Source organism: Pimephales promelas (assembly GCF_988280905.1).
Source record: "Pimephales promelas chromosome 3 unlocalized genomic scaffold, fPimPro1.hap1.1 SUPER_3_unloc_1, whole genome shotgun sequence".
In the NCBI taxonomy this organism is placed as follows: domain Eukaryota; kingdom Metazoa; phylum Chordata; class Actinopteri; order Cypriniformes; family Leuciscidae; genus Pimephales; species Pimephales promelas.
The window spans coordinates 505,001-512,500 of record NW_028297295.1 but is presented as its reverse complement, the minus strand read 5'-3'; the positions used below and the strand labels follow the sequence as shown (position 1 = coordinate 512,500).

Below are 7,500 nucleotides of genomic sequence, written 5' to 3'. Positions count from 1 at the left end.
GCAGGGTCGGGCCTGGTTAGTACTTGGATGGGAGACCGCCTGGGAATACCAGGTGCTGTAAGCTTTATTGTTGGATGGGAGACCTAGTAAGCTTTATATGGTTTACTACCCTAATGTTCTAACCATTCAAAAAGCCCAATTTTGGCAGCAGATTTTGCTTACGGCCATACCACCTTGAGAACGCCCGAACTCGTCTGATCTCGGAAGCTAAGCAGGGTCGGGCCTGGTTAGTACTTGGATGGGAGACCGCCTGGGAATACCAGGTGCTGTAAGCTTTATTGTTGGATGGGAGACCTAGTAAGCTTTATATGGTTTACTACCCTAATGTTCTAACCATTCAAATAGCCCAATTTTGGCAGCAGATTTTGCTTACGGCCATACCACCTTGAGAACGCCCGAACTCGTCTGATCTCGGAAGCTAAGCAGGGTCGGGCCTGGTTAGTACTTGGATGGGAGACCGCCTGGGAATACCAGGTGCTGTAAGCTTTATTGTTGGATGGGAGACCTAGTAAGCTTTATATGGTTTACTACCCTAATGTTCTAACCATTCAAAAAGCCCAATTTTGGCAGCAGATTTTGCTTACGGCCATACCACCTTGAGAACGCCCGAACTCGTCTGATCTCGGAAGCTAAGCAGGGTCGGGCCTGGTTAGTACTTGGATGGGAGACCGCCTGGGAATACCAGGTGCTGTAAGCTTTATTGTTTAAAAAAAAAAAAAAAAAAATAAGAGTCAATGAAATGGTTCAAAAATCCTAAATTGTCTTTTTTCCCCCTCAAAATGCCTGAAATCGTCTCTGAGTTTCTTCAGAAAGCCTGAAAGAGTCTCTTTTTTTTTTCTTCAAATAGCCCAATTTTGGCAGCAGATTTCGCTTACGGCCATACCACCTTGAGAACGCCCGAACTCGTCTGATCTCGGAAGCTAAGCAGGGTCGGGCCTGGTTAGTACTTGGATGGGAGACCGCCTGGGAATACCAGGTGCTGTAAGCTTTATTGTTGGATGGGAGACCTAGTAAGCTTTATATGGTTTACTACCCTAATGTTCTAACCATTCAAATAGCCCAATTTTGGCAGCAGATTTTGCTTACGGCCATACCACCTTGAGAACGCCCGAACTCGTCTGATCTCGGAAGCTAAGCAGGGTCGGGCCTGGTTAGTACTTGGATGGGAGACCGCCTGGGAATACCAGGTGCTGTAAGCTTTATTGTTGGATGGGAGACCTAGTAAGCTTTATATGGTTTACTACCCTAATGTTCTAACCATTCAAAAAGCCCAATTTTGGCAGCAGATTTTGCTTACGGCCATACCACCTTGAGAACGCCCGAACTCGTCTGATCTCGGAAGCTAAGCAGGGTCGGGCCTGGTTAGTACTTGGATGGGAGACCGCCTGGGAATACCAGGTGCTGTAAGCTTTATTGTTGGATGGGAGACCTAGTAAGCTTTATATGGTTTACTACCCTAATGTTCTAACCATTCAAAAAGCCCAATTTTGGCAGCAGATTTCGCTTACGGCCATACCACCTTGAGAACGCCCGAACTCGTCTGATCTCGGAAGCTAAGCAGGGTCGGGCCTGGTTAGTACTTGGATGGGAGACCGCCTGGGAATACCAGGTGCTGTAAGCTTTATTGTTGGATGGGAGACCTAGTAAGCTTTATATGGTTTACTACCCTAATGTTCTAACCATTCAAATAGCCCAATTTTGGCAGCAGATTTCGCTTACGGCCATACCACCTTGAGAACGCCCGAACTCGTCTGATCTCGGAAGCTAAGCAGGGTCGGGCCTGGTTAGTACTTGGATGGGAGACCGCCTGGGAATACCAGGTGCTGTAAGCTTTATTGTTGGATGGGAGACCTAGTAAGCTTTATATGGTTTACTACCCTAATGTTCTAACCATTCAAATAGCCCAATTTTGGCAGCAGATTTTGCTTACGGCCATACCACCTTGAGAACGCCCGAACTCGTCTGATCTCGGAAGCAAAGCAGGGTCGGGCCTGGTTAGTACTTGGATGGGAGACCGCCTGGGAATACCAGGTGCTGTAAGCTTTATTGTTGGATGGGACACCTAGTAAGCTTTATATGGTTTACTACCCTAATGTTCTAACCATTCAAAAAGCCCAATTTTGGCAGCAGATTTTGCTTACGGCCATACCACCTTGAGAACGCCCGAACTCGTCTGATCTCGGAAGCTAAGCAGGGTCGGGCCTGGTTAGTACTTGGATGGGAGACCGCCTGGGAATACCAGGTGCTGTAAGCTTTATTGTTTAAAAAAAAAAAAAAAAAAAAAAAGAGTCAATGAAATGGTTCAAAAATCCTAAATTGTCTTTTTTCCCCCTCAAAATGCCTGAAATCGTCTCTGAGTTTCTTCAGAAAGCCTGAAAGAGTCTCTTTTTTTTTTCTTCAAATAGCCCAATTTTGGCAGCAGATTTCGCTTACGGCCATACCACCTTGAGAACGCCCGAACTCGTCTGATCTCGGAAGCTAAGCAGGGTCGGGCCTGGTTAGTACTTGGATGGGAGACCGCCTGGGAATACCAGGTGCTGTAAGCTTTATTGTTGGATGGGAGACCTAGTAAGCTTTATATGGTTTACTACCCTAATGTTCTAACCATTCAAATAGCCCAATTTTGGCAGCAGATTTTGCTTACGGCCATACCACCTTGAGAACGCCCGAACTCGTCTGATCTCGGAAGCTAAGCAGGGTCGGGCCTGGTTAGTACTTGGATGGGAGACCGCCTGGGAATACCAGGTGCTGTAAGCTTTATTGTTGGATGGGAGACCTAGTAAGCTTTATATGGTTTACTACCCTAATGTTCTAACCATTCAAATAGCCCAATTTTGGCAGCAGATTTTGCTTACGGCCATACCACCTTGAGAACGCCCGAACTCGTCTGATCTCGGAAGCTAAGCAGGGTCGGGCCTGGTTAGTACTTGGATGGGAGACCGCCTGGGAATACCAGGTGCTGTAAGCTTTATTGTTTAAAAAAAAAAAAAAAAAAAAAGAGTCAATGAAATAGTTCAAAAATCCTAAATTGTCTTTTTTCCCCCTCAAAATGCCTGAAATCGTCTCTGAGTTTCTTCAGAAAGCCTGAAAGAGTCTCTTTTTTTTTCTTCAAATAGCCCAATTTTGGCAGCAGATTTCGCTTACGGCCATACCACCTTGAGAACGCCCGAACTCGTCTGATCTCGGAAGCTAAGCAGGGTCGGGCCTGGTTAGTACTTGGATGGGAGACCGCCTGGGAATACCAGGTGCTGTAAGCTTTATTGTTGGATGGGAGACCTAGTAAGCTTTATATGGTTTACTACCCTAATGTTCTAACCATTCAAATAGCCCAATTTTGGCAGCAGATTTTGCTTACGGCCATACCACCTTGAGAACGCCCGAACTCGTCTGATCTCGGAAGCTAAGCAGGGTCGGGCCTGGTTAGTACTTGGATGGGAGACCGCCTGGGAATACCAGGTGCTGTAAGCTTTATTGTTGGATGGGAGACCTAGTAAGCTTTATATGGTTTACTACCCTAATGTTCTAACCATTCAAAAAGCCCAATTTTGGCAGCAGATTTTGCTTACGGCCATACCACCTTGAGAACGCCCGAACTCGTCTGATCTCGGAAGCTAAGCAGGGTCGGGCCTGGTTAGTACTTGGATGGGAGACCGCCTGGGAATACCAGGTGCTGTAAGCTTTATTGTTGGATGGGAGACCTAGTAAGCTTTATATGGTTTACTACCCTAATGTTCTAACCATTCAAAAAGCCCAATTTTGGCAGCAGATTTTGCTTACGGCCATACCACCTTGAGAACGCCCGAACTCGTCTGATCTCGGAAGCTAAGCAGGGTCGGGCCTGGTTAGTACTTGGATGGGAGACCGCCTGGGAATACCAGGTGCTGTAAGCTTTATTGTTTAAAAAAAAAAAAAAAAAAAAAATGAGTCAATGAAATGGTTCAAAAATCCTAAATTGTCTTTTTTCCCCCTCAAAATGCCTGAAATCGTCTCTGAGTTTCTTCAGAAAGCCTGAAAGAGTCTCTTTTTTTTTTCTTCAAATAGCCCAATTTTGGCAGCAGATTTCGCTTACGGCCATACCACCTTGAGAACGCCCGAACTCGTCTGATCTCGGAAGCTAAGCAGGGTCGGGCCTGGTTAGTACTTGGATGGGAGACCGCCTGGGAATACCAGGTGCTGTAAGCTTTATTGTTGGATGGGAGACCTAGTAAGCTTTATATGGTTTACTACCCTAATGTTCTAACCATTCAAATAGCCCAATTTTGGCAGCAGATTTTGCTTACGGCCATACCACCTTGAGAACGCCCGAACTCGTCTGATCTCGGAAGCTAAGCAGGGTCGGGCCTGGTTAGTACTTGGATGGGAGACCGCCTGGGAATACCAGGTGCTGTAAGCTTTATTGTTGGATGGGAGACCTAGTAAGCTTTATATGGTTTACTACCCTAATGTTCTAACCATTCAAAAAGCCCAATTTTGGCAGCAGATTTTGCTTACGGCCATACCACCTTGAGAACGCCCGAACTCGTCTGATCTCGGAAGCTAAGCAGGGTCGGGCCTGGTTAGTACTTGGATGGGAGACCGCCTGGGAATACCAGGTGCTGTAAGCTTTATTGTTGGATGGGAGACCTAGTAAGCTTTATATGGTTTACTACCCTAATGTTCTAACCATTCAAAAAGCCCAATTTTGGCAGCAGATTTCGCTTACGGCCATACCACCTTGAGAACGCCCGAACTCGTCTGATCTCGGAAGCTAAGCAGGGTCGGGCCTGGTTAGTACTTGGATGGGAGACCGCCTGGGAATACCAGGTGCTGTAAGCTTTATTGTTGGATGGGAGACCTAGTAAGCTTTATATGGTTTACTACCCTAATGTTCTAACCATTCAAATAGCCCAATTTTGGCAGCAGATTTCGCTTACGGCCATACCACCTTGAGAACGCCCGAACTCGTCTGATCTCGGAAGCTAAGCAGGGTCGGGCCTGGTTAGTACTTGGATGGGAGACCGCCTGGGAATACCAGGTGCTGTAAGCTTTATTGTTGGATGGGAGACCTAGTAAGCTTTATATGGTTTACTACCCTAATGTTCTAACCATTCAAATAGCCCAATTTTGGCAGCAGATTTTGCTTACGGCCATACCACCTTGAGAACGCCCGAACTCGTCTGATCTCGGAAGCAAAGCAGGGTCGGGCCTGGTTAGTACTTGGATGGGAGACCGCCTGGGAATACCAGGTGCTGTAAGCTTTATTGTTGGATGGGACACCTAGTAAGCTTTATATGGTTTACTACCCTAATGTTCTAACCATTCAAATAGCCCAATTTTGGCAGCAGATTTTGCTTACGGCCATACCACCTTGAGAACGCCCGAACTCGTCTGATCTCGGAAGCTAAGCAGGGTCGGGCCTGGTTAGTACTTGGATGGGAGACCGCCTGGGAATACCAGGTGCTGTAAGCTTTATTGTTGGATGGGAGACCTAGTAAGCTTTATATGGTTTACTACCCTAATGTTCTAACCATTCAAAAAGCCCAATTTTGGCAGCAGATTTTGCTTACGGCCATACCACCTTGAGAACGCCCGAACTCGTCTGATCTCGGAAGCTAAGCAGGGTCGGGCCTGGTTAGTACTTGGATGGGAGACCGCCTGGGAATACCAGGTGCTGTAAGCTTTATTGTTGGATGGGAGACCTAGTAAGCTTTATATGGTTTACTACCCTAATGTTCTAACCATTCAAATAGCCCAATTTTGGCAGCAGATTTTGCTTACGGCCATACCACCTTGAGAACGCCCGAACTCGTCTGATCTCGGAAGCTAAGCAGGGTCGGGCCTGGTTAGTACTTGGATGGGAGACCGCCTGGGAATACCAGGTGCTGTAAGCTTTATTGTTGGATGGGAGACCTAGTAAGCTTTATATGGTTTACTACCCTAATGTTCTAACCATTCAAAAAGCCCAATTTTGGCAGCAGATTTTGCTTACGGCCATACCACCTTGAGAACGCCCGAACTCGTCTGATCTCGGAAGCTAAGCAGGGTCGGGCCTGGTTAGTACTTGGATGGGAGACCGCCTGGGAATACCAGGTGCTGTAAGCTTTATTGTTGGATGGGAGACCTAGTAAGCTTTATATGGTTTACTACCCTAATGTTCTAACCATTCAAAAAGCCCAATTTTGGCAGCAGATTTCGCTTACGGCCATACCACCTTGAGAACGCCCGAACTCGTCTGATCTCGGAAGCTAAGCAGGGTCGGGCCTGGTTAGTACTTGGATGGGAGACCGCCTGGGAATACCAGGTGCTGTAAGCTTTATTGTTGGATGGGAGACCTAGTAAGCTTTATATGGTTTACTACCCTAATGTTCTAACCATTCAAATAGCCCAATTTTGGCAGCAGATTTCGCTTACGGCCATACCACCTTGAGAACGCCCGAACTCGTCTGATCTCGGAAGCTAAGCAGGGTCGGGCCTGGTTAGTACTTGGATGGGAGACCGCCTGGGAATACCAGGTGCTGTAAGCTTTATTGTTGGATGGGAGACCTAGTAAGCTTTATATGGTTTACTACCCTAATGTTCTAACCATTCAAATAGCCCAATTTTGGCAGCAGATTTTGCTTACGGCCATACCACCTTGAGAACGCCCGAACTCGTCTGATCTCGGAAGCAAAGCAGGGTCGGGCCTGGTTAGTACTTGGATGGGAGACCGCCTGGGAATACCAGGTGCTGTAAGCTTTATTGTTGGATGGGACACCTAGTAAGCTTTATATGGTTTACTACCCTAATGTTCTAACCATTCAAATAGCCCAATTTTGGCAGCAGATTTTGCTTACGGCCATACCACCTTGAGAACGCCCGAACTCGTCTGATCTCGGAAGCTAAGCAGGGTCGGGCCTGGTTAGTACTTGGATGGGAGACCGCCTGGGAATACCAGGTGCTGTAAGCTTTATTGTTGGATGGGAGACCTAGTAAGCTTTATATGGTTTACTACCCTAATGTTCTAACCATTCAAAAAGCCCAATTTTGGCAGCAGATTTTGCTTACGGCCATACCACCTTGAGAACGCCCGAACTCGTCTGATCTCGGAAGCTAAGCAGGGTCGGGCCTGGTTAGTACTTGGATGGGAGACCGCCTGGGAATACCAGGTGCTGTAAGCTTTATTGTTGGATGGGAGACCTAGTAAGCTTTATATGGTTTACTACCCTAATGTTCTAACCATTCAAATAGCCCAATTTTGGCAGCAGATTTTGCTTACGGCCATACCACCTTGAGAACGCCCGAACTCGTCTGATCTCGGAAGCTAAGCAGGGTCGGGCCTGGTTAGTACTTGGATGGGAGACCGCCTGGGAATACCAGGTGCTGTAAGCTTTATTGTTGGATGGGAGACCTAGTAAGCTTTATATGGTTTACTACCCTAATGTTCTAACCATTCAAATAGCCCAATTTTGGCAGCAGATTTTGCTTACGGCCATACCACCTTGAGAACGCCCGAACTCGTCTGATCTCGGAAGCTAAGCAGGG

The 7,500-nt window shown here is 46.9% G+C and overlaps 35 non-coding genes across 35 annotated transcripts in view; all 35 read left to right on the top strand.

Moving 5' to 3' along the window:
• LOC148964180 (5S ribosomal RNA) overlaps positions 1-64 on the top strand; it is a 119-nt gene extending 55 nt beyond the window's left edge. Inside the window, exon 1 of the ribosomal RNA XR_016152429.1 lies at positions 1-64. This exon is cut by the window's left edge and continues 55 nt beyond it. This is a non-coding gene — a ribosomal RNA (5S ribosomal RNA).
• Positions 65-156: 92 nt separating this feature from the next.
• On the top strand, positions 157-275 carry LOC148964179 (5S ribosomal RNA). The gene has a single exon (XR_016152428.1). It is a non-coding gene; the product is annotated as a 5S ribosomal RNA (ribosomal RNA).
• A 92-nt stretch (positions 276-367) lies between these two features.
• LOC148964178 (5S ribosomal RNA) lies at positions 368-486 on the top strand. The gene has a single exon (XR_016152427.1). It is a non-coding gene; the product is annotated as a 5S ribosomal RNA (ribosomal RNA).
• Positions 487-578: 92 nt separating this feature from the next.
• LOC148964177 (5S ribosomal RNA) lies at positions 579-697 on the top strand. Its single transcript, XR_016152426.1, has one exon. It is a non-coding gene; the product is annotated as a 5S ribosomal RNA (ribosomal RNA).
• Positions 698-869: 172 nt separating this feature from the next.
• Positions 870-988, top strand: LOC148964176 (5S ribosomal RNA). The gene has a single exon (XR_016152425.1). It is a non-coding gene; the product is annotated as a 5S ribosomal RNA (ribosomal RNA).
• A 92-nt stretch (positions 989-1,080) lies between these two features.
• LOC148964175 (5S ribosomal RNA) lies at positions 1,081-1,199 on the top strand. Its single transcript, XR_016152424.1, has one exon. It is a non-coding gene; the product is annotated as a 5S ribosomal RNA (ribosomal RNA).
• A 92-nt stretch (positions 1,200-1,291) lies between these two features.
• On the top strand, positions 1,292-1,410 carry LOC148964174 (5S ribosomal RNA). Its single transcript, XR_016152423.1, has one exon. It is a non-coding gene; the product is annotated as a 5S ribosomal RNA (ribosomal RNA).
• A 92-nt stretch (positions 1,411-1,502) lies between these two features.
• On the top strand, positions 1,503-1,621 carry LOC148964173 (5S ribosomal RNA). Its single transcript, XR_016152422.1, has one exon. It is a non-coding gene; the product is annotated as a 5S ribosomal RNA (ribosomal RNA).
• Positions 1,622-1,713: 92 nt separating this feature from the next.
• LOC148964172 (5S ribosomal RNA) lies at positions 1,714-1,832 on the top strand. The gene has a single exon (XR_016152420.1). It is a non-coding gene; the product is annotated as a 5S ribosomal RNA (ribosomal RNA).
• A 92-nt stretch (positions 1,833-1,924) lies between these two features.
• Positions 1,925-2,043, top strand: LOC148964171 (5S ribosomal RNA). Its single transcript, XR_016153271.1, has one exon. It is a non-coding gene; the product is annotated as a 5S ribosomal RNA (ribosomal RNA).
• Positions 2,044-2,135: 92 nt separating this feature from the next.
• On the top strand, positions 2,136-2,254 carry LOC148964170 (5S ribosomal RNA). Its single transcript, XR_016152419.1, has one exon. It is a non-coding gene; the product is annotated as a 5S ribosomal RNA (ribosomal RNA).
• Positions 2,255-2,427: 173 nt separating this feature from the next.
• Positions 2,428-2,546, top strand: LOC148964169 (5S ribosomal RNA). Its single transcript, XR_016152418.1, has one exon. It is a non-coding gene; the product is annotated as a 5S ribosomal RNA (ribosomal RNA).
• Positions 2,547-2,638: 92 nt separating this feature from the next.
• On the top strand, positions 2,639-2,757 carry LOC148964168 (5S ribosomal RNA). Its single transcript, XR_016152417.1, has one exon. It is a non-coding gene; the product is annotated as a 5S ribosomal RNA (ribosomal RNA).
• A 92-nt stretch (positions 2,758-2,849) lies between these two features.
• On the top strand, positions 2,850-2,968 carry LOC148964167 (5S ribosomal RNA). Its single transcript, XR_016152416.1, has one exon. It is a non-coding gene; the product is annotated as a 5S ribosomal RNA (ribosomal RNA).
• A 170-nt stretch (positions 2,969-3,138) lies between these two features.
• Positions 3,139-3,257, top strand: LOC148964166 (5S ribosomal RNA). The gene has a single exon (XR_016152414.1). It is a non-coding gene; the product is annotated as a 5S ribosomal RNA (ribosomal RNA).
• Positions 3,258-3,349: 92 nt separating this feature from the next.
• On the top strand, positions 3,350-3,468 carry LOC148964165 (5S ribosomal RNA). Its single transcript, XR_016152413.1, has one exon. It is a non-coding gene; the product is annotated as a 5S ribosomal RNA (ribosomal RNA).
• Positions 3,469-3,560: 92 nt separating this feature from the next.
• Positions 3,561-3,679, top strand: LOC148964164 (5S ribosomal RNA). Its single transcript, XR_016152412.1, has one exon. It is a non-coding gene; the product is annotated as a 5S ribosomal RNA (ribosomal RNA).
• Positions 3,680-3,771: 92 nt separating this feature from the next.
• LOC148964163 (5S ribosomal RNA) lies at positions 3,772-3,890 on the top strand. Its single transcript, XR_016152411.1, has one exon. It is a non-coding gene; the product is annotated as a 5S ribosomal RNA (ribosomal RNA).
• Positions 3,891-4,063: 173 nt separating this feature from the next.
• Positions 4,064-4,182, top strand: LOC148964162 (5S ribosomal RNA). Its single transcript, XR_016152410.1, has one exon. It is a non-coding gene; the product is annotated as a 5S ribosomal RNA (ribosomal RNA).
• Positions 4,183-4,274: 92 nt separating this feature from the next.
• LOC148964161 (5S ribosomal RNA) lies at positions 4,275-4,393 on the top strand. Its single transcript, XR_016152408.1, has one exon. It is a non-coding gene; the product is annotated as a 5S ribosomal RNA (ribosomal RNA).
• Positions 4,394-4,485: 92 nt separating this feature from the next.
• On the top strand, positions 4,486-4,604 carry LOC148964160 (5S ribosomal RNA). The gene has a single exon (XR_016152407.1). It is a non-coding gene; the product is annotated as a 5S ribosomal RNA (ribosomal RNA).
• A 92-nt stretch (positions 4,605-4,696) lies between these two features.
• LOC148964159 (5S ribosomal RNA) lies at positions 4,697-4,815 on the top strand. Its single transcript, XR_016152406.1, has one exon. It is a non-coding gene; the product is annotated as a 5S ribosomal RNA (ribosomal RNA).
• A 92-nt stretch (positions 4,816-4,907) lies between these two features.
• On the top strand, positions 4,908-5,026 carry LOC148964158 (5S ribosomal RNA). The gene has a single exon (XR_016152405.1). It is a non-coding gene; the product is annotated as a 5S ribosomal RNA (ribosomal RNA).
• A 92-nt stretch (positions 5,027-5,118) lies between these two features.
• LOC148964157 (5S ribosomal RNA) lies at positions 5,119-5,237 on the top strand. Its single transcript, XR_016153270.1, has one exon. It is a non-coding gene; the product is annotated as a 5S ribosomal RNA (ribosomal RNA).
• Positions 5,238-5,329: 92 nt separating this feature from the next.
• On the top strand, positions 5,330-5,448 carry LOC148964156 (5S ribosomal RNA). Its single transcript, XR_016152404.1, has one exon. It is a non-coding gene; the product is annotated as a 5S ribosomal RNA (ribosomal RNA).
• Positions 5,449-5,540: 92 nt separating this feature from the next.
• On the top strand, positions 5,541-5,659 carry LOC148964155 (5S ribosomal RNA). Its single transcript, XR_016152403.1, has one exon. It is a non-coding gene; the product is annotated as a 5S ribosomal RNA (ribosomal RNA).
• Positions 5,660-5,751: 92 nt separating this feature from the next.
• On the top strand, positions 5,752-5,870 carry LOC148964154 (5S ribosomal RNA). The gene has a single exon (XR_016152402.1). It is a non-coding gene; the product is annotated as a 5S ribosomal RNA (ribosomal RNA).
• A 92-nt stretch (positions 5,871-5,962) lies between these two features.
• On the top strand, positions 5,963-6,081 carry LOC148964153 (5S ribosomal RNA). The gene has a single exon (XR_016152401.1). It is a non-coding gene; the product is annotated as a 5S ribosomal RNA (ribosomal RNA).
• Positions 6,082-6,173: 92 nt separating this feature from the next.
• Positions 6,174-6,292, top strand: LOC148964152 (5S ribosomal RNA). The gene has a single exon (XR_016152400.1). It is a non-coding gene; the product is annotated as a 5S ribosomal RNA (ribosomal RNA).
• Positions 6,293-6,384: 92 nt separating this feature from the next.
• Positions 6,385-6,503, top strand: LOC148964151 (5S ribosomal RNA). The gene has a single exon (XR_016152399.1). It is a non-coding gene; the product is annotated as a 5S ribosomal RNA (ribosomal RNA).
• A 92-nt stretch (positions 6,504-6,595) lies between these two features.
• On the top strand, positions 6,596-6,714 carry LOC148964150 (5S ribosomal RNA). The gene has a single exon (XR_016153269.1). It is a non-coding gene; the product is annotated as a 5S ribosomal RNA (ribosomal RNA).
• Positions 6,715-6,806: 92 nt separating this feature from the next.
• Positions 6,807-6,925, top strand: LOC148964149 (5S ribosomal RNA). Its single transcript, XR_016152397.1, has one exon. It is a non-coding gene; the product is annotated as a 5S ribosomal RNA (ribosomal RNA).
• Positions 6,926-7,017: 92 nt separating this feature from the next.
• LOC148964148 (5S ribosomal RNA) lies at positions 7,018-7,136 on the top strand. The gene has a single exon (XR_016152396.1). It is a non-coding gene; the product is annotated as a 5S ribosomal RNA (ribosomal RNA).
• A 92-nt stretch (positions 7,137-7,228) lies between these two features.
• LOC148964147 (5S ribosomal RNA) lies at positions 7,229-7,347 on the top strand. Its single transcript, XR_016152395.1, has one exon. It is a non-coding gene; the product is annotated as a 5S ribosomal RNA (ribosomal RNA).
• A 92-nt stretch (positions 7,348-7,439) lies between these two features.
• Positions 7,440-7,500, top strand: part of LOC148964146 (5S ribosomal RNA) — a 119-nt gene continuing 58 nt past the window's right edge. Inside the window, exon 1 of the ribosomal RNA XR_016152394.1 lies at positions 7,440-7,500. This exon is cut by the window's right edge and continues 58 nt beyond it. This is a non-coding gene — a ribosomal RNA (5S ribosomal RNA).